General features: G+C 36.6%; 1 protein-coding gene across 3 annotated transcripts in view; it reads left to right on the top strand.

The window, feature by feature from the left end:
* Positions 1-22,972, top strand: part of bmpr1ba (bone morphogenetic protein receptor, type IBa) — a 210,589-nt gene that overhangs the window by 131,463 nt on the left and 56,154 nt on the right. The gene's annotated exons all lie outside the window — the stretch shown is intronic.

Raw genomic sequence — 22,972 nt, 5'->3', positions numbered from 1 at the left:
AAAATCTAAGTAAGATTAAATATCTCAAATAAGGGTGATATTTGCTTATTTTCTGTCTGATAAGATAATTCTTCTCACTAAGCAGATTTTATGTTAGAGTGTTTTACTTGTTTTAAGGTCCTAAATGATCTCAGTAAGATATTACAGCTTGTAGCTGAGATTTGATGACCTATATTGAGTAAAACATGCTTGAAACTAGAATATCAACTGTTGCAAAGCTGTGTCATCAACACTCACAAGTATAAAACTACTTTTTTAAAGTAATCATTTCTTACTTCAAGCATGAAACAATAGAAAACACGTACTCATATAGTAGTAAAGTTGGCACAGTACAGTAAACTGACAGTTAATATATAAACATTTGACATTTTTAACAATTTTGAACAGAAATAGTTCATGCACATTCAGATAAATTGTTCAAAATTACAATTAAAACATTTTTGGCCGGGGGCCGGGCTGTATATATGCGCACTAATTGACTGAAAGAGCCCGCACTTGATGCGATGATGTCATGTTATCCATGGAAAAATGCATTTTTAGACAACTGAAATCTAAGTAAGATTAAATATCTCAAATAAGGGTGATATTTGCTTATTTTCTGTCTGATAAGATAATTCTTCTCACTAAGCAGATTTTATGTTAGAGTGTTTTACTTGTTTTAAGGTCCTAAATGATCTCAGTAAGATATTACAGCTTGTTGCTGAGATTTGATGACCTATATTGAGTAAAACATGCTTGAAACTAGAATATCAACTGTTGCAAAGCTGTGTCATCAACACTCACAAGTATAAAACTACTTTTTTAAAGTAATCATTTCTTACTTCAAGCATGAAACAATAGAAAATACGTACTCATATAGTAGTTCAGTTGGCACAGTACAGTAAACTGACAGTTAATATATAAACATTTGACATTTTTAACAATTTTGAACAGAAATAGTTCATGCACATTCAGGTAAATTCTTCAAAATTACAATTAAAACATTTTTGGCCGGGGGCCGGGCTGTATATATGTGCACTAATTGACTGAAAGAGCACGCACTTGGCGCGATGATGTCATGTTATCCATGGAAAAATGCATTATTAGACAATACACTGCAAAAACTGAAATCTAAGTAAGATTAAATATCTCAAATAAGGGTGATATTTGCTTATTTTCTGTCTGATAAGATAATTCTTCTCACTAAGCAGATTTTATGTTAGAGTGTTTTACTTGTTTTAAGGGTTTTGGTCCTAAATGATCTCAGTAAGATATTACAGCTTGTTGCTGAGATTGTATGACCTATATTGAGTAAAAACATGCTTGAAACTAGAATATCAACTGTTGCAAAGCTGTGTCATCAACACTCACAAGTATAAAATTACTTTTTTAAAGTAATAATTATTTACTTCAAGCATGAAAAAAAAAATCATGATTTTGACACAATTGTGTCTCATAATTAAAACGGATGGCAGCCAAATGGACTTTGCTGTTTTATTTTCAATGAAACAATAGAAAACACGTACTCATATAGTAGTACAGTTGGCACAGTACATTAAACTGACAGTTAATATATAAACATTTGACATTTTTAATAATTTTGAACAGAAATAGTTCATGCACATTCAGATAAATTGTTCAAAATTACAATTAAAACATTTTTGGACGGGGGCCGGGCTGTATATATGCGCACTAATTGACTGAAAGAGCCCGCACTTGATGCGATGATGTCATGTTATCCATGGAAAAATGCATTTTTAGACAACTGAAATCTAAGTAAGATTAAATATCTCAAATAAGGGTGATATTTGTTTATTTTCTGTCTGATAAGATAATTCTTCTCCCTAAGCAGATTTTATGTTAGAGTGTTTTACTTGTTTTAAGTATTTTGGTCCTAAATGATCTCAGTAAGATATTACAGCTTGTTGCTGAGATTGTATGACCTATATTGAGTAAAACATGCTTGAAACTAGAATATCAACTGTTGCAAAGCTGTGTCATCAACACTCACAAGTATAAAACTACTTTTTTAAAGTAATAATTTCTTACTTCAAGCATGAAACAATAGAAAATATGTACTCATATAGTAGTACAGTTGGCACAGTACAGTAAACTGACAGTTAATATATAAACATTTGACATTTTTAACAATTTTGAACAGAAATAGTTCATGCACATTCAGGTAAATTCTTCAAAATTACAATTAAAACATTTTTGGCCGGGGGCCGGGCTGTATATATGTACACTAATTGACTGAAAGAGCACGCACTTCGCGCGATGATGTCATGTTATCCATGGAAAAATGCATTATTAGACAATACACTGCAAAAACTGAAATCTAAGTAAGATTAAATATCTCAAATAAGGGTGATATTTGCTTATTTTCTGTCTGATAAGATAATTCTTCTCACTAAGCAGATTTTATGTTAGAGTGTTTTACTTGTTTTAAGGGTTTTGGTCCTAAATGATCTCAGTAAGATATTACAGCTTGTTGCTGAGATTTGATGACCTATATTGAGTAAAACATGCTTGAAACTAGAATATCAACTGTTGCAAAGCTGTGTCATCAACACTCACAAGTATAAAACTACTTTTTTGAAGTAATAATTTCTTACTTCAAGCATGAAACAATAGAAAACACGTACTCATATAGTAGTACAGTTGGCACAGTACAGTAAACTGACAGTTAATATTTAAACATTTGACATTTCTAACAATTTTGAACAGAAATAGTTCATGCACATTCAGATAAATTCTTCAAAATTACAATTAAAACATTTTTTGGCGGGGGGCCGGGCTGTATATATGCGCACTAATTGACTGAAAGAGCACGCACTTGGCGCGATGATGTCATGTTATCCATGGAAAAATGCATTTTTAGACAACTGAAATCTAAGTAAGATTAAATATCTCAAATAAGGGTGATATTTGCTTATTTTCTGTCTGATAAGATAATTCTTCTCACTAAGCAGATTTTATTTTAGAGTGTTTTACTTGTTTTAAGGGTTTTGGTCCTAAATGATCTCAGTGAGATATTACAGCTTGTTGCTGAGATTTGATGACCTATATTGAGTAAAACATGCTTGAAACTAGAATATCAACTGTTGCAAAGCTGTGTCATCAACACTCACAAGTATAAAACTACTTTTTTAAAGTAATAATTTCTTACTTCAAGCATGAAACAATAGAAAATATGTACTCATATAGTAGTACAGTTGGCACAGTACAGTAAACTGACAGTTAATATATAAACATTTAACATTTTACATTTTTAACAATTTTGAACAGAAATAGTTCATGCACATTCAGGTAAATTCTTCAAAATTACAATTAAAACATTTTTGGCCGGGGGGCCGGGCTGTATATATGCTCACTAATTGACTGAAAGAGCACGCACTTGGCGCGATGATGTCATGTTATCCATGGAAAAATGCATTTTTAGACAACTGAAACCTAAGTAAGATGAAATATCTCAAATAAGGGTGATATTTGCTTATTTTCTGTCTGATAAGATAATTCTTCTCCCTAAGCAGATTTTATGTTAGTGTTTTACTTGTTTTAAGGGTTTTGGTCCTAAATGATCTCAGTAAGATATTACAGCTTGTTGCTGAGATTTGATGACCTATATTGAGTAAAAACATGCTTGAAACTAGAATATCAACTGTTGCAAAGCTGTGTCATCAACACTCACAAGTATAAAACTACTTTTTTAAAGTAATAATTTCTTACTTCAAGCATGAAACAATAGAAAATATGTACTCATATAGTAGTACAGTTGGCACAGTACAGTAAACTGACAGTTAATATAGAAACATTTGACATTTGTAACAATTTTGAACAGAAATAGTTCATGCACATTCAGGTAAATTCCTCAAAATTACAATTAAACATTTTTTGGCCGGGAGCCGGGCTGTATATATGCGCACTAATTGACTGAAAGAACACGCACTTGGCGCGATGATGTCATGTTCACCATGGAAAAATGCATTTTTAGACAATGCACTGCAAAAACTGAAATCTGAGTAAGATTAAATCTCTCAAATAAGGGTGATATTTGCTTATTTTCTGTCTGATAAGATAATTCTTCTCCCTAAGCAGATTTTAAGTTAGAGTGTTTTACTTGTTTTAAGGATTTTGGTCCTAAATGATCTCAGTAAGATATTACAGCTTGTTGCTGAGATTTGATGACCTATATTGAGTAAAACATGCTTAAAACTAGAATATCAACTGTTGCAAAGCTGTGTCATCAACACTCACAAGTATAAAACTACTTTTTTAAAGTAATCATTTCTTACTTCAAGCATGAAACAATAGAAAATAGGTACTCATATAGTAGTACAGTTGGCACAGTACAGTAAACTGACAGTTAATATATAAACATTTGATATTTTTAACAATTTTGAACAGAAATAGTTCATGCACATTCAGGTAAATTCTTCAAAATTACAATTAAAACATTTTTGGCGGGGGCCGGGCTGTATATATGCGCACTAATTGACTGAAAGAGCACGCACTTGGCGCGATGATGTCATGTTATCCATGGAAAAATGCATTTTTAGACAACTGAAATCTAAGTAAGATTAAATATCTTAAATAAGGGTGATATTTGCTTATTTTCTGTCTGATAAGATAATTCTTCTCCCTAAGCAGATTTTATGTTAGAGTGTTTTACTTGTTTTAAGTGTTTTGGTCCTAAATGATCTCAGTAAGATATTACAGCTTGTTGCTGAGATTTGATGACCTATATTGAGTAAAACATGCTTGAAACTAGAATATCAACTGTTGCAAAGCTGTGTCATCAACACTCACAAGTATAAAACTACTTTTTTAAAGTAATAATTTCTTACTTCAAGCATGAAAAAAAAACATCATGATGTATGCATATCATTATGTCAAGATAATGGCACTAGCATTTACTTAATTTAAGAATATTTTTCAACATATCGAGCAAAAAGGTCACTTTTTTTTTTCTACCAAGAAAAGTGCACTTGTTATTAGTGAGAATATACTTATTTTAAGGTTAGAGTGTCCGCCCTGAGATCAGTATGTTGTGAGTTCATACCAGACTATAAAAATGGGACCCATTACCTCCCTGCTTGGCACTCAGCATCAAGGGTTGGAATTGGGGGTTAAATCACCAAAAATGATTCCCGGGCGCGGCCACCGCTGCTGCCTACTGCTCCCCTCACCTCCCAGGGGGTGAACAAGGGGATGGGTCAAATGCAGAGGACACATTTCACCACACCTAGTGTGTGTGTTACTATCATTGGTACTTTAACTTGAACTTTTAAGGTATTTTTGGGTTCATTGAGGTTAGCTAATTTTACTTGTTTTGGAAAGTCTTGACAAGCCGAATTTTCTTGTTCTATTGGCAGATAATTTTGCTTACTTCAAATAAAATACCCCTAATTTTTGTAATTTTTTTTCTTGTTTTTGAACACTGACTTTTTGCAGTGTAGTAGACTTTTTTTTCTTACTGTCGGTCACAGGTGTATAAGTCAAGGAGCGGCGTGGCTCGGTGGGTAGAGTGTCCCTGCCAGCAACTTGAGGCTTCCAGGTTTGATTCCCGCTTCCGCAAAACTAGCCATTGCTGTTGTGTCCTTGGGCAAGACACTTCACCTATCTGCTCCCTGTGCCACCCACACTGGTTTAAATGCATCTTAAAGTAGATACATTATGCAGATAGTGGGTTTCACTGTGTAAAGAGCTTTAAGTCCATCCATCCATCCATTTTCTACCGCTTATTCCCTTCGGGGTAGCGGGGGGCGCTGGAGCCTATTTCAGCTACGATCGGGCGGAAGGCGGGGTACACCCTGGACAAGTCGCCACCTCATCGCAGGAGCTTTAAGTCAAAAGAGAAAAAGTGCGGGTAACACTTTAGTATGGGGAACATATTCACCATTTATTAGTTGCTTATCCATCCATCCATCCATTTCTACCACTTGTCCCGTTTGGGGTCGCGGTGGGTGCTGGAGCCTATCTCAGCTACAATCGGGCGGAAGGCGGGGTACACCCTGGACAAGTCGCCACCTCATCACAGGGCCAACACAGATAGACAGACAACATTCACACTCACATTCACACACTAGTCCAGTGGTTCTTAACCTGGGTTTGATCGAACCCTAGTGGTTCGGTGAGTCGGGCTCAGGGGTTCGGCCGAGGTCAAAACACACCCAACTAATCGTGTAAATAAAAACTTCTCCCTATCGGCGTATTACGGATACGACAACAGCAGAAGTCAGACTGATTTGCAGGTGTGTAATTTGTTGTGAGTTTATGCACTGTGTTGGTTTTGTTGTTTGAACAAGGTGATGTTCATGCACGGTTCATTTTGTGCACCAGTAATAAAACATGGTAACACTTTAGTATGGGGAACATATTCACCATTAATTACTTGCTTATTAACATGCAAATTAGTAACATATTGGCTCTTAACTAGTCATTATTAAGTACGTATTAATGCCTTATTCGGCATGGACTTATTATAACCCTAACCCTCTAACCCTGGCCCTAACCCTAACCCTAACCAAATAACTCTAAATTAAGTCTTTGTTACTTAGAATATGTTCCCCATACTAAAGTGTTGCCAAAAACATATAACTTTGTCTTGAATTTGAAAAAAATTTATTTTTTATTTTTCATGAAAGAAGCACCGCAGATGAAACTGGTGGGGTTCGGTACCTCCAACAAGGTTAAGAACCACTGCACTAGGGCCAATTTAGTGTTGCCAATCAACCTATCCCCAGGTGCATGTCTTTGGAGGTGGGAGGAAGCCGGAGTACCCGGAGGGAACCCACGCAGTCACGGGTAGAACATGCAAACTCCATACAGAAAAATCCCGAGCGCAGGATCGAACCCAGGACCTTCGTATTGTGTGGCAGACGCACAAACCCCTTCCTACCGTGCTGCCTCGTTGCTTATTAACATACAAATCAGTAACATATTGGCTCTTAATTAGTCATTATTAAGTACCATATTTTTCGGACTATAAGTCGTAGTTTTTTTCATAGTTTGGCCGGGGGTGCGACTTATACTCAGGAGCGACTTATGTGTGAAATTATTAACACATTACCGTAAAATATCGAATAATATCATTTAGCTCATTCACGTAAGAGACTAGACGTATAAGATTTCATGGGATTTAGCGATTAGGAGTGACAGATTGTTTGGTAAACGTATAGCATGTTCTATATGTTATAGTTATTTGAATGACTCTTACCATTATATGTTACGTTAACATACCAGGCACGTTCTCAGTTGGTTATTTATGCCTCATATAACGTACACTTATTCAGCCTGTTGTTCACTATTCTTTATTTATTTTAAATTGCCTTTCAAATGTCTATTCTTGGTGTTGGCTTTTATCAAAAAAAAAATCCCCCAAAAATGTGACTTATACTCCAGTGCGACTTATATATGTTTTTTTCCTTCTTTATTATGCATTTTTGGCCGGCACGCCTTATACTCCGAAAAATACGGTACTTATTAATTCCTTATTCTGCATGGCCTTATTATACAACCCTAACCCACTAACTCTAACCCTATAACCCTAACCCTAACCAAATAACCCTAAGTTAAGTCTTTGTTACTTAGTATATGTTGCCCATACTAAAGTGTATATATACAGTACAGGCCAAAAGTTTGGACACACCTTCTCATTCAATGCGTTTTCTTTATTTTCATGACTATTTACATGGTAGATTGTCACTGATGGCATCACAACTATGAATGAACACATGTGGAGTTATGTACTTAACAAAAAAAAAGGTGACATAACTGAAAGCATGTTTTATATTCTAGTTTCTTCAAGCACACCTGCAGAGTGAAAACCATTTCAGGTGACTACCTCTTGAAGCTCATGGAGAGAATGCCAAGAGTGTGCGAAAAAAAGTAATCAGATCAAAGGTTGGCTATTTTGAAGAAACTAGAATATAAAACATGTTTTTAGTTATTTCACCTTTTTTGGTGAAGTACATAACTCCACATGTGTTCATTCATAGTTTTGATGCCTTCAGTGACAATCGATAATGTAAATAGTCATGAAAATAAAGAAAATGCATTGAATGAGAAGGTGTGTCCAAACTTTTGGCCTGTACTGTATATCGCACTTGGGTAACACTTTAGTATGGGCAACATATTCTAAGTAACAAAGACTTACCTTACAGTTATTTGGTTAGGGTTAGGGTTAGGGTTAGTGGGTTAGGGTTAGGGTTGTATAATAAGGCCATGCAGAATAAGGCATTAATAAGTACTTAATAATGTAAATATAATTCACTTCACTTCACATCATTTTTGTGGCCCACTAAAACCTGGAATTGAGTGTTTTGGCATTTTTGGCATTTTTGAATGTGTTTCATTTTTTAACAGAATAAACTGAATTTCTTCTTAACTTAATATTATCAGATGCAAAAAGCAATTCGGAGCATATTTTTGTCATTGAAATCCTTTTTGAAACGAATTCTACAATAGTTGAACTTTACAATATCACCTTAACTTCTGATTGCAAAGCAACTTTTCCATTAGTTTGTTGGCATACACATTGATAATAATCAAATTATTGTGGAATCATATTATGAGTCGATTAGACATTTCTATGGCCAGTTGAGGGCAGCTGTAACTGTTAAGTGGCCCACAATGAAAATGAGTTTGACACCAGTGCCGGTTAATAGATCTTTTTAGACCTTCCTACTTTGACCCAGACACATTTTCTTAAAGAGGTGGCTATTTATGTTGTTTGTATGACCATAAATCTACATTTTGTGGTGGTGCAAACTTATTAAAGAAGAACAAAAAACTGCAAGTCCCAAAAACTAGATTAGAAGATCCACAATGCATTGGACCAGGGATGGGCAATATGGCCTAAAATCTATATTGTGACGGGTTACAAATAGAGATGTCCGATAATGGCTTTTTTGCCGATCTTCCGATATTGTCCAACTCTTAATTACCCGATATCGATATATACAGTCGTGGAATTAACACATTATTATGCCTAATTTTGTTGTGATGCCCCGCTGGATGCATTAAACAATGTAACAAGGTTTTCCAAAACAAATCAACTCAAGTTATGGGAAAAAAAATGCCAACATGGCACTGCCATATTTAGTATTGAAGTCACAAAGTGCATAATTTTTTTTTAACATGCCTCAAAACAGCAGCTTGGAATTTGGGACGTGCTCTCCCTGAGAGCGGGGGGTGTATATTGTAGCGTCCCGGAAGAGTTAGTGCTGCAAGGGATTCTGGGTATTTGTTCTGTTGTGTTTTATGTTGTGTTACGGTGCGGATGTTCTCCCGAAATGTGTTTGTCATTCTTGTTTGGTGTGGGTTCACAGTGTGGCGCATATTTGTGACAGTGTTAAAGTTGTTTATACGGCCACCCTCAGTGTGACCTGTATGGCTGTTGACCAAGTATGCTTGGCATTCACTTGTGTGTGTGAAAAGCCGTAGATATTACGTGACTGGGCCGGCACACTAAGGCAGTGCCTTTAAGGTTAATTGGCGCTCTGTACTTCTCCCTACAGCAGCGTTTTAAAAAGTCATACATTTTACTTTTTGAAACCGATACCGATAATTTTGAAACCGATACCGATAATTTCCGATATTACATTTTTTAAAGCATTTATCGGCCGATAATATCGACAGTCCGATATTATCGGACATCTCTAATTCTGATATGAGAATTGTCAGCTTTCTTTAGACCCCATGTATATGTCAAAGAACGGATGACTGCATAGAACATACTTGCCAACCTTGAGACCTCCGATTTCGGGAGGTGGGGGAGGGGCGTGGTTGGGGGCGTGGCTAAGAGGGGAGGAGTATATTTACAGATTGAATTCACTAAGTCAAGTATTTCATATATATATATATATATATATATATATATATATATATATATATATATAAGAAATACTTGACTTTCAGTGAATTCTAGCTATAAATATATATTTCTTTTATTGTGTATATATATATATATATATATATATATATATATATATATATATATATATATAAAATAAATACTTGAATTTCAGTGTTCATTTATTTACACATATACTTGTTGAGTTAAGGGTTGAATTGTCCATCCTTGTTCTATTCTCTGTCACTATTTTTCTAACCATGCTGAACACCCTCTCTGATGATGCATTGCTGTGTGGCACGCACAAAAGTGCTTTCATCAAATGCACCAGATGGCAGTATTGTCCTGTTTAAGAGTGTCACAGCATTGCTGTTTACGGCAGACCAAAACGTGACTGCTGTTGTTGTGTGTTGTTACAGCTCTGGGAGGACGTTAATGAAACTGCCTAACAATAAACCCACATAAGGAACCAAGAACTCGCCCTCGATCATTCTACAGTTATAACGTCATTGGGCAGGCACACCGTTTATATTGTGGGAAATGCGGACCTGAGTCCGCCTGAATTTGGGGAGATTTTCGGGAGATAATTTGTCCCGGGAGGTTTTCGGGAGAGGCGCTGAATTTCGGGAGCCTCCCGGAAAATCCGGGAGGGTTGGCAAGTATGGCATAGAACTTCTCAGAATTGATGAGATTTAAGTCTATCTGAATGTTCTGAACTCTTGTTTCTATACTATTGTTGTACAGGGCCTACTCTGGTTGCCTCTTTTGCTTCAAGACACACTTTATCAACCAATTCTTATGCCGTTTCCTAGTAGGGTTATATAGAAGGTCTGAGCAAGTGGTCCGACTCCTGTCACGTGATTTAGGGTGGCACACCTGTTAGCTGCATTATCATCCCCCCCCTGATTCCAAAAGGAGTTGAAGGATAACGTGTGCACTCTTAAACTGTCCGCCATGCTGGCCGTGCACTATGAGTGATGGCGTCTGGCCTTGGTTTTCTTTTCTCTACTTTTCTTTTTGGTGAATTTTGTTCTATTTAAAGTAGCGGAGGGTTGTTTCAGCTGGGAGCTCTGAAGTGCATCCAGCTCAGGCTCACCATAGCTCATAACGCGCACCGAGGTCGTCCTGCGACCTTTCGGCCGCACGTCATCCCCACCGCCCCCGCCTCTCGTCCATCTTTGCTGTCACACTCGGGTTTAGAGTCGGCTTTCGCTCCGGCACTGCCATCAAGTGAGTGGCTTTGAAAGCCGTGACCGTCTGAGCATTCGCAGCTCGCACACCAAACACACACTCAGAGCGACGCAAACATACAAAGTGTGTGAATGTTTCTGATTCATGCGAACACTGACCGCTCTATCCAAGAATCCAAAGAACAGCTGCCAAAGACTGAGACGTATGTGAGGGCTGACATCAAGTTGAACTCTGGCCAAGTTTTGTTTTTTTGTTAAATCGTCCGCAATATTATACAAACCCCGTTTCCATATGAGTTGGGAAATTGTGTTAGATGTAAATATAAACGGAATACAAATCATTTTCAACCCATATTCAATTGAATGCACTACAAAGACAAGATATTTGATGTTCAAACTCATAAACTTTATTTTTTTTTTGCAAATATTAATTAACTTAGAATTTCATGGCTGCAACACGTGCCAAAGTAGTTGGGAAAGGGCATGTTCACCACTGTGTTACATCACTTTTTCTTTTAACAACACTCAATAAACGATTGGGAACTGAGGAAACTAATTGTTGAAGCTTTGAAAGTGGAATTCTTTCCCATTCTTGTTTTATGTAGAGCTTCAGTCGTATTTTACGCTTCATAATGCGCCACACATTTTTGATGGGGGACAGGTCTGGACTGCAGGCAGGCCAGGAAAGTACCCGCACTCTTTTTTGACGAAGCCACGCTGTTGTAACACGTGCTGAATGTGGCTTGGCATTGTCTTGCTGAAAAAAGACGGCGCTTAGATGGCAGCATATGTTGTTCCAAAACCTGTATGTACCTTTCAGCATTAATGGTGCCTTCACAGATGTGTAAGTTACCCATGCCTTGGGCACTAATGCACCCCCATACCATCACAGATGCTGGCTTTTACACTTTGCGTCGATAACAGTCTGGATGGTTCGCTTCCCCTTTGGTCCGGATGACACGATGTCGAACATTTCCAAAAACAATTTGAAATGTGGACTCGTCAGACCACAGAACACTTTCCCGCTTTGCATGAGTCCATCTTAGATGATCTCGGGCCCAGAGAAGCCGGCGGTGTTTCTGGATGTTGTTGATAAATGACTTTCGCATTGCATAGTAGAGCTTTAACTTGCACTTACAGATGGAGCAAATAACTGTATTAGTGACAGTGGTTTTCTGAAGTGTTCCTGAGCCCATGTGGTGATATCCTTTAGAGATTGATGTCGGTTTTTGATACAGTGCCGTCTGAGGGATCGAAGGTCACGGTCATTTCCGGCCATGCCGCTTACGTGGAGTGATTTCTCCACATTCTCTGAACCTTTTGATGATATTATGGACCATAGATGTTGAAATCCCTAAATTTCTTGCAATTGCACTTTGAGAAACGTTGTTCTTAAACTGTTTGACTATTTGCTCATGCAGTTGCGGACAAAGTGGTGTACCTCGCCCCATCCTTTCTTGTGAAAGACTGAGCATTTTTTGGGAAGCTGTTTTTATACCCAATCATGGCACCCACCTGTTCCCAATTAGCCTGCACACCTGTGGGATGTTCCAAATAAGTGTTTGATGAGCATTCCTCAACTTTATCAGTATTTATTGCCACCTTTCCCAACTTCTTTGTCACGTGTTGCTGGCATCAAATTCTAAAGTTAATGATTTAAAAAAAAAGTTTATCAGTTTGAACATCAAATATGTTTGTATATCAAATATATCACTTAACTTTACAAAGTTGTCTGTGGCTGAAACCTGACTCAGGTGCATAGGAGATGTTTTAAGATGTCCACACGGCATTTGAATAGACTCCTCTCCACGAGACTCATTCATTGGTTGACACTAGAGTGATTGATTAGACCAGCCACAGGCTCATTTATTGGTTGGCTTGTAGATGATGGATGTTTGCTGGTAACAGATCCAGCTTGGAGTGGGAAGAAAGGAGATGGAGCTGGTAGGCCAAACTCTATTGTCATCTCTTATTGTCTTCATTTCTATAGACCAGCATGCTGGTTGGTTTACTCGTGATGTATGGCCAGCTTATGGGCCACTTTCATCAAAGCGGTTCAGTGCAGTATGCATATATTGTTTGGCTTTTTAAGAGTAACAAATGAACAGATATGTACAAAAAACTATTAATTATACGACACAGTGGTACCTCAATTTACGAGCTTAATTGGTTCTGTAACAGAGCTTGTAACTCAAAACACTTCAGAATCTCCCGTTTAAATTAATTGAAATCAATTGCTTGGCACCCACCAAATAGCACAATTGTAACATGTAACATGCCTTTTTAAAAAGAAAAACTAACTTTTAGATGGGTTCTCCTGACACAAAGATTCCTCTTGTGAGCCCGGCAGTCCGAGGTAACAGTCTTTTATTTTCATTCAGGGATTGCTGTCCAGCAATATATTTTCAGACTTTTCAGTCCGGCGTGTCTCAGTCCGTGTGTCTTTCTCGGGCTCCAACTCCCACCTCGTATCTCGTCCCGGCTGCTGCTAATAAAGGCGACAGGTGATTAGACAACAAGGCCCACACTGCAAAAAGTCAGTGTTCAAAAACAAGGAAAAAAAATTAGAGGTATTTTATTTGAACTAAGCAAAATTATCTGCCAATAGAACAAGAAAATTTGGCTTGTCAAGACTTTCCAAAACAAGTAAAATGAGCTAACCTCAATGAACCCAAAAATACCTTAAAATAAGTATATTCTCACTAATAACAAGTGCACTTTTCTTGGTAGAAAAAAAACAGACCTTTTTGCTCAAAATGTTGAAAAATATATGCCATTATCTTGACATAATGATATGCATACATCATGATTTTTTTTTCATGCTTGAAGTAAGAAATTATTACTTTAAAAAAGTAGTTTTATACTTGTGAGTGTTGATGACACAGCTTTGCAACAGTTGATATTCTAGTTTCAAGCATGTTGAAACTGGGTGTCTGGGTGTCTCGTTCCGGCTGCTGCTAATAAAGGCGACAGGTGATTAGACAACAAGGCCCACACTGCAAAAGTCAGTGTTCAAAAACAAGAAAAAAAAAATACAAAAATTAGGGGTATTTTATTTGAACTTAGCAAAATTATCTGCCAATAGAACAAGAAAATTTGGCTTGTCAAGACTTTCCAAAACAAGTAAAATTAGTTAACCTCAATGAACCCAAAAATACCTTAAAATAAGTATATTCTCACTAATAACAAGTGCACTTTTCTTGGTAGAAAAAAAAGAGACCTTTTTGCTCAATATGTTGAAAAATAATCTTAAATTAAGTAAATGCTAGTGCCATTGTCTTGACATAATGATATGCATACATCATGATTTTTTTTCATGCTTGAAGTAAGAAATTATTACTTTAAAAAAGTAGTTTTATACTTGTGAGTGTTGAAAACGCAGCTTTGCAACATTTGATATTCTAGTTTCAAGCATGTTGAAACTGGGTGTCTGGGTGTCTCGTTCCGGCTGCTGCTAATAAAGGCGACAGGTGATTAGACAACAAGGCCCACACTGCAAAAAGTCAGTGTTCAAAAACAAGAAAAAAACAAAACAAAAATTAGGGGTATTTTGTTTGAACTAAGCAAAATTATCTGCCAATAGAACAAGAAAATTTGGCTTGTCAAGACTTTCCAAAACAAGTAAAATTAGCTAACCTCAATGAACCCAAAAATACCTTAAAATAAGTATATTCTCACTAATAACGAGTGCACTTTTTTTGGTAGAAAAAAAGAGACCTTTTTGCTCAATATGTTGAAAAATAATCTTAAATTAAGTAAATACTAGTGCCATTATCTTGACATAATGATATGCATACATCATGATTTTTTGTTCATGCTTGAAGTAAGAAATTATTACTTTAAAAAAGTAGTTTTATACTTGTGAGTGTTGAAAACGCAGCTTTGCAACATTTGATATTCTAGTTTCAAGCATGTTAAAACTGGGTGTCTGGGTGTCTCGTTCCGGCTGCTGCTAATAAAGGCGACAGGTGATTAGACAACAAGGCCCACACTGCAAAAAAGTCAGTGTTCAAAAACAAGAAAAAAACAAAACAAAAATTAGGGGTATTTTATTTGAACTAAGCAAAATTATCTGCCAATAGAACAAGAAAATTTGGCTTGTCAAGACTTTCCAAAACAAGTAAAATTAGCTAACCTCAATGAACCCAAAAATACCTTAAAATAAGTATATTCTCACTAATAACAAGTGCACTTTTATTGGTAGAAAAAAAAGAGACCTTTTTGCTCAATATGTTGAAGAATAATCTTAAATTAAGTAAATGCTAGTGCCATTGTCTTGACATAATGATATGCATACATCATGATTTTTTTTTTCATGCTTGAAGTAAGAAATTATTACTTTAAAAAAGTAGTTTTATACTTGTGAGTGTTGATGACACAGCTTTGCAACAGTTGATATTCTAGTTTCAAGCATGTTGAAACTGGGTGTCTGGGTGTCTCGTTCCGGCTGCTGCTAATAAAGGCGACAGGTGATTAGACAACAAGGCCCACACTGCAAAAAGTCAGTGTTCAAAAACAAGAAAAAAACCAAACAAAAATTAGGGGTATTTTATTTGCACTTAGCAAAATTATCTGCCAATAGAACAAGAAAATTTGGCTTGTCAAGACTTTCCAAAACAAGTAAAATTAGCTAACCTCAATGATACCAAAAATACTTTAAAATAAGTATATTCTCACTAATAACAAGTGCACTTTTCTTGGTAGAAAAAAATTAGACCTTTTTGCTCAATATGTTGAAAAATAATCTTAAATTAAGTAAATGCTAGTGCCATTATCTTGACATAATGATATGCATACATCATGATTTTTTTTTTCATGCTTGAAGTAAGAAATTATTACTTTAAAAAGTAGTTTTATATTTGTGAGTGTTGAAAACACAGCTTTGCAACATTTGATATTCTAGTTTCAAGCATGTTGAAACTGGGTGTCTGGGTGTCTTACTGAGATCATTTAGGACCAAAACCCTTAAAACAAGTAAAACACTCTAACATAAAATCTGCTTAGTGAGAAGAATTATCTTATCAGACAGAAAATAAGCAAATATCACCCTTATTTGAGATATTTAATCTTACTTAGATTTCAGTTTTTGCAGTGCACCTGGGCCCTCTACTCACCTGTCGCTGTCTCAGAGGCCTGTCCTTGCACACCCCGCAGGCCACGCCCCCCCTCCACAAATACATACCGTACAAAAGCAATACGATAGAATGTACCACAAGCAACTACAGTAGTTTTATGAAGTAATGCAATAATAGTGGAGTTCTTACCTTGGAGAGTGGACTTCTATGGTATTTTCTCCCAGCTACCTCTCCATCAAACACACCACCAGCAGCTTATCCATATTTGCATGGGTACATATCCTCCGTTTAGATATCATTTGAGCATTTTTGTTAGACTACTGCTTCAGTATGGTGCAGACTAGGGTTGTCCCAATACCAATATTTTGGTACCGGTACCAAAATGTATGTCGATATTTTTCGATACTTTTCTAAATAAAGGGGACCACAAAAAATGGCAAAAATCTTATGGTACATTAAACATATGTTTCTTATTGCAATTTTGTCCTTAAATAAAATAGTGAACATACGAGACAACTTTTCTTTTAGTAGTAAGTAAGCAAACAAATACTCCCAATTTAGCTTCTGACGTATTCAGTAACATTTATTATTTTGTCAAAATTATTAAGGACAAGTGGTAGAAAATTAATTATCGATCTACTGTTAATATCTGCTTACTTTCTCTTCTAACATGTTCTATCTACACTTCTGTTAAAATGTAATAATCACTTATTCTTCTGTTGTTTGGATACTTTACTTTACTTTATTAGTTTTGGATGATACCACAAATTTGGGTATCAATCCGATACCAAGTCGTTACAGGATCATACATTGGTCATAATTTATGTGTCCAGGGACATATTTCCTAAGTTTATAAACATAATATACATTTTTAAAAAACAAAAAAAAAGATTTTGTTATGCCAAAAAATATCAATGCAATGATGGTACTATCGATTAGATACACTCCTGTACTTGGTATCATTACAGTGGATGTCAAGTGAACCGCCCATGGCGTTTGTTTACATTTTAACGCCGGTGAGCTACGGTGTGTAGTGAAACATGTTTAGATATTCCTCGTCCCTCAGGGATGATACTTGTAAGAAACTTATTTTATTTGTCGCCATGAAGACAAGGATTAGTGATTTAGAAGTAGCTAAAACACTGCAGACTTAGCCATGTCTTAAAGCACCTTTTCCTGGGGTGTTTCAGTGTTATAACTTCACCTTTATCATTACTTTTTAAGCCAAAATGCGTCCGTTCTCCCTTTTCTGTCTACACACTGTGTCTGCTGGTAAGTACTCAGTGACTGTGCGCTGCCGAACATGCTCCTCTGCTCGTAAAACCACGACGTGATGACGACACGCCTGTTTAAAAAAAAAAAGGGAGGGGTTAGGGGAGAACCGGTACTTTTTAGAGGCGGTATAGTACCTAATATGATTCATTAGTATTGCGGTAATATACTATTACTAAAGCATAACAATTAGCCGTATCCCAAAATACTCGCTTCTAATATTGTTGAGCACAAGCTAAAAAGAGTGCCAGTGAAACAACTAGGACACCCTATGTATGCAGTTGAAAAAAGTGTTGTGTCTTTCCAGCGAAGGAGTACAGGACGATATGTTCCCCGCCTGGTCAAGGATAAGTGATCACACACTATATGAAACACACACATAGATCTCCCGTGACCTTCCACATACGCGGGGCTGCAGCCTTCAGTGCCGTGACTTCTGGGAAGCGAGGAGTGATAGCTTACGTTTCATTGTCCTCGCTTAGGGAAGAAGCGGCGCTAGATCGGTTTTCACGGTCAAAGCTCCCTTCGCCAGTTGCTCCGCTTTTGTCACCGCTAACGAGGCCTTGCCGGCGACTTCGTCCGGGCGTTGTTTTGAACACACTGCAAAAAGTCAGTGTTCAAAAACAATAAAATTACAAAAATGAGGGGTATTTTACTTGAACTAAGCAAAATTATCTGCCAATAGAAAAAGAAAATGTGGCTTGTCAAGACTTTCCAAAACAAGTAAAATTAGCTAACCTCAATGAACCCAAACATACCTTAAAATAAGTATATTCTCACTAATAACAAGTGCACTTTTCTTGGTAGAAAAATAATTAGACCTTTTTGCTCAATATGTTGAAAAATATTCCTAAATTAAGTAAATGCTAGTGCCATTATCTTGACATAATGATCATGATTTTTTTTTTTCACGCTTGAAGTAAGAAATTATTACTTTAAACAAGTAGTTTTATACTTGTGAGTGTTGATGACACAGCTTTGCAACAGTTGATATTCTAGTTTCAAGCATGTTTTACTCAATATAGGTTATAAAATCTCAGCTACAAGCTGTAATATCTTACTGAGATCATTTAGGACCAAAACCCTAACATAATATCTGCTTAGTGAGAAGAATGATCTTATCAGACAGAAAATAAGCAAATATCACCCTTATTTGAGATATTTAATCTTACTTAGATTTCAGTTTTTGCAGTGCGAGTACCTTAACTTACGAATATTTTGAGATATGAGCGGTCTGAGTTATGAGTATTTTCAAGGCCAGTAGAAGCAGTATTTCTTCACACATTCCTGCCCCGCAATCACCGGAGCTGAAAAAGTTAGTGCAGAGTACACTGCAAAAAGTCAGTGTTCAAAAACAAGAAAAAAAAAATACAAAAATGAGGGGTATTTTATTTGAACTAAGCAAAATTATCTGCCAATATAACAAGAAAATTTGGCTTGTCAAGACTTTGCAAAACAAGTAAAATTAGCTAACTTTAATGAACCCAAAAATTCCTTAAAATAAGTATATTCTCACTAATAACAAGTGCACTTGTAAAAAGAGACCTTTTTGCTCAATATGTTGAAAAATATTCTTAAATGAAGTAAATGCTAGTGCCATTATCTTGACATAATCCATCAAACTTATACTAAAACTAATGTATTGTTCTTAATGGAAAAGCAACAAGGCAAGCGCTTGTTACTCTCGGGGTCTCCTAGCCCAGGGGTCGGCAACCCGCGGCTCTAGAGCCACATGCGGCTCTTTAGCGCAGCCCTAGTGACTCTCTGGAGCTTTTTCAAAAATGTATGAGAAATGGAAAAAGATGAGGGGAAATTTTTTTTTTGTTTGTTTTAATATGGTTTCTGTAGGAGGACAAACGTGACACAAATTTCCCTAATTGTTATAAAGCACACTGTTTATATTAAACATGCTTCACTGATTCGAGTATTTGGCGAGCGCCGTTTTGTCCTACTAATTTTGGCGGTCCTTGAACTCACCGTAGTTTGTTTACATGTATAACTTTCTCCGACTTTCTAGGACGTGTTGTATGCCACTTCTTTTTCTGTCTCATTTTGTCCACCTAACTTTTAACGTTGTGCATGAATGCACAAAGGTGAGTTTTGTTGATGTTATTGACTTGTGTGGAGTGCTAATCAGACATATTTGGTCACTGCATGACTGCAAGCTAATCGATGCTAACATGCTATTTAGGCTAGCTATATGTACATATTGCATCATTATGCCTCGTTTGCAGGTATATTTGAGGTCATTTAGTTTCCTTTAAGTCATCTTAATTCAATTTGTATCTCATGACACACTAGCTTTTAATTTTTTGCGGCTCAAGACAGATTTGTTTTTGTATTTTTGGTCCAATATGGCTCTTTCAACATTTTGGGTTGCCGACCCCTGTCCTAGCCGCTCAGGCAAATCATATGGTCTAAAAATGCATTTTTTCCATGGATAACATGACATCATCGCGCCAAGTGCGTGCTCTTTCAGTCAATTAGTGCGCATATATACAGCCCGGCCCCCGGCCAAAATTGTTTTAATTGTAATTTTGAAGAATTCATCTGAATGTGCATGAACTATTTCTGTTCAAAATTGTTTGAAATGTCAAATGTTAAATGTTTAAATATTAACTGTCAGTTTACTGTACTGTGCCAACTGTACTACTATATGAGTACGTGTTTTCTATTGTTTCATTGAAAATAAAACAGCAAAGTCCATTTGGCTGTCATCTGTTTTAATCTGACAAATTTGTGTCAAAGTCATGATTTTTTTTTTTCATGCTTGAAATAAGAAATTATTACTTTAAAAAAAGTAGTTTTATACTTGTGAGTGTTGATGACTCAGCTTTGCAACAGTTGATATTCTAGTTTCAAGCATGTTTTACTCAATATAGGTCATCAAATCTCAGCAACAAGCTGTAATATCTTACTGAGATCATTTAGGACCAAAACCCTTAAAACAAGTAAAACACTCTAACATAAAATCTGCTTAGTGAGAAGAATTATCTTATCAGACAGAAAATAAGCAAATATCACCCTTATTTGAGATATTTAATCTTACTTAGATTTCAGTTTTTGCAGTGCACCACCTTTCGACAAGGTAAAAGCACAATCACCCACATGTTGTTGTTGTTCCGACACACAGAGACTACGTTTACACTGCAAGCCAAAGTGACCTAAATTGGATTTTTCAAAATCATTTTTTTCCAGCTGTTTACACTGTAAAAAAAATAAATATTTTTATCAAACTCCAGTAGGGATGTCGATAAATGCTTTAAAATGTAATATCGGCAATTATCGGTATCGGTTTCTAAATGATCGGTTTCAAAAAGTAAAATTTATGACATTTTAAAACGCCGCTGTGTACACGGACGTAGGGAGAAGTACAGAGCGTCAATAAACTTTAAAGGCACTGCCTTTGCATGCCGGCCCAGTCACATAATATCTACGGCTTTTCACACACACAAGTGAATGCAATTCATACTTAGTCAACAGCCATACAGGTCACACTGAGGTTGGCCGTATAAACAACTTGAACACTATTACAAATATGCGCCACACTGTGAACCCACACCAAACAAGAATGACAAACACATTTCGGGAGAACATCCGCACCGTAACACAACATAAACACAACAGATCAAATACCCAGAACCCCTTGCAGCACTAACTCTTCCGGGACGCTACAATATACACCCCCCGCCACCCCCTACCCCCAATATCGGATATCGGCAAAAAAGCCATTATCGGACATCTCTACTCATTTCTTGATTCTGACCATGAACTCCAGCGGGTTGTCCCGATACCAAAATGTATTTCGATACTTTTCGAAACTTTTCTAAATAAAGGGGACCACCAAAAAAAGGCATTATTGGCTTTAACAAAAAATCTTCCTGTACATTAAATATTCGTTTCTTATTGAAATCGAAGTACAATTTTGTCCTTAAATAAAATAGTGAACATACTAGACAACTAGTCTTTTAATTTGGCTGCTGGGACAAGCAGTAGAAAATGGATTATTAATCTACTTGTTCAATTACCTTTAATATCTGCTTACTTTCTCTTTTAACATGTTCTATCTACATTTTTGTTAAAATGTAATGAAAATGTATTATTCTGTTGTTTGGATACTTTACATTAGTTTTGGCTGATACCACAAATTTGGGTATCGATCTATGCCAAGTAGTTACAGGATCCTACATTGGTCATAATTAAAGTCCTCATGTGTCCAGGGACGTATTTCCTAAATTTATAAACATAATCTACATTTTAAAGAAAGGAAAAAAAGATTTTGTGATGATAAAAAAATATCAGTGTAATCATTGTAGTATTGACGCGATTTCCGTCCACACACTGTGTCTGCCAGTAAGTACTCAGTGATTGTGCGCTGCCGAACATGCTCCTCTGCTCGTAATAGCAGCAATGTCATGCCTGTTAATAAAACCATTTAAAAAAAGGGAACCTGTACTTTTAAGAGGCGGTATAGTACCGTTTATGATTCATTAGTATCGTGGTACTTTACTAGTGCCGGTATACCATAGAACCCAAAGCACTCTGAAATACTCAATTGAGCATGTACAAACCCCGTTTCCATATGAGTTGGGAAATTGTGTTAGATGTAAATATAAACGGAATACAATGATTTGCAAATCCTTTTCAAAGACAAAGACAACATATTTGATGTTCAAACTGATAATTTTTTTTTTTTTTGCAAATAATCATTAACTTTAGAATTTGATGCCAGCAACATGTGACAAAGAAGTTGGGAAAGGTGGCAATAAATACTGATGAAGTTCAGGAATGCTCATCAAACACTTATTTGGAACATCCCACAGGTGAACAGGCAAATTGGGAACAGGTGGGTGCCATGATTGGGTATAAAAGTAGATTCCATGAAATGCTCAGTCATTCACAAACAAGGATGGGGCGAGGGTCACCACTTTGTCAACAAATGCGTGTGCAAATTGTTGAACAGTTTAAGAAAAACCTTTCTCAACCAGCTATTGCAAGGAATTTAGGGACTTCACCATCTACGGTCTGTAATATCATCAAAGGGATCAGAGAATCTGGAAAAATCACTCCACGCAAGCAGCTAAGCCCGTGACCTTTGATCCCTCAGGCTGTATCAACAAGCGACATCAGTGTGTAAAGGATATCACTACAAGGGATCAGGAACACTTCAGAAACCCACTGTCAGTAACTACAGTTGGTCGCTACATCTGTAAGTGCAAGTTAAAACTCTCCTATGCAAGGCGAAAACCGTTTATCAACAACACCCAGAAATGCCGTCGGCTTCGCTGGGCCTGAGCTCATCTAAGATGGACTGATACAAAGTGGAAAAGTGTTCTGTGGTCTGACGAGTCCACATTTCAGATTGTTTTTGGAAACTGTGGACGTCGTGTCCTCCGGACCAAAGAGGAAAAGAACCATCCGGATTGTTATAGGCGCAAAGTTGAAAAGTCAGCATCTGTGATGGTATGGGGGTGTATTAGTGCCCAAGACATGGGTAACTTACACATCTGTGAAGGCGCCATTAATGCTGAAAGGTACATACAGCAACATATGTTGCCATCCAAGCAACGTTACCATGGACGCCCCTGCTTATTTCAGCA

The sequence above is a fragment of the Nerophis lumbriciformis genome, linkage group LG03 (assembly GCF_033978685.3).
Source record: "Nerophis lumbriciformis linkage group LG03, RoL_Nlum_v2.1, whole genome shotgun sequence".
In the NCBI taxonomy this organism is placed as follows: domain Eukaryota; kingdom Metazoa; phylum Chordata; class Actinopteri; order Syngnathiformes; family Syngnathidae; genus Nerophis; species Nerophis lumbriciformis.
The sequence above is the reverse complement of the archived record's forward strand: the minus strand, read 5'-3'. Positions and strand labels throughout refer to the sequence as shown.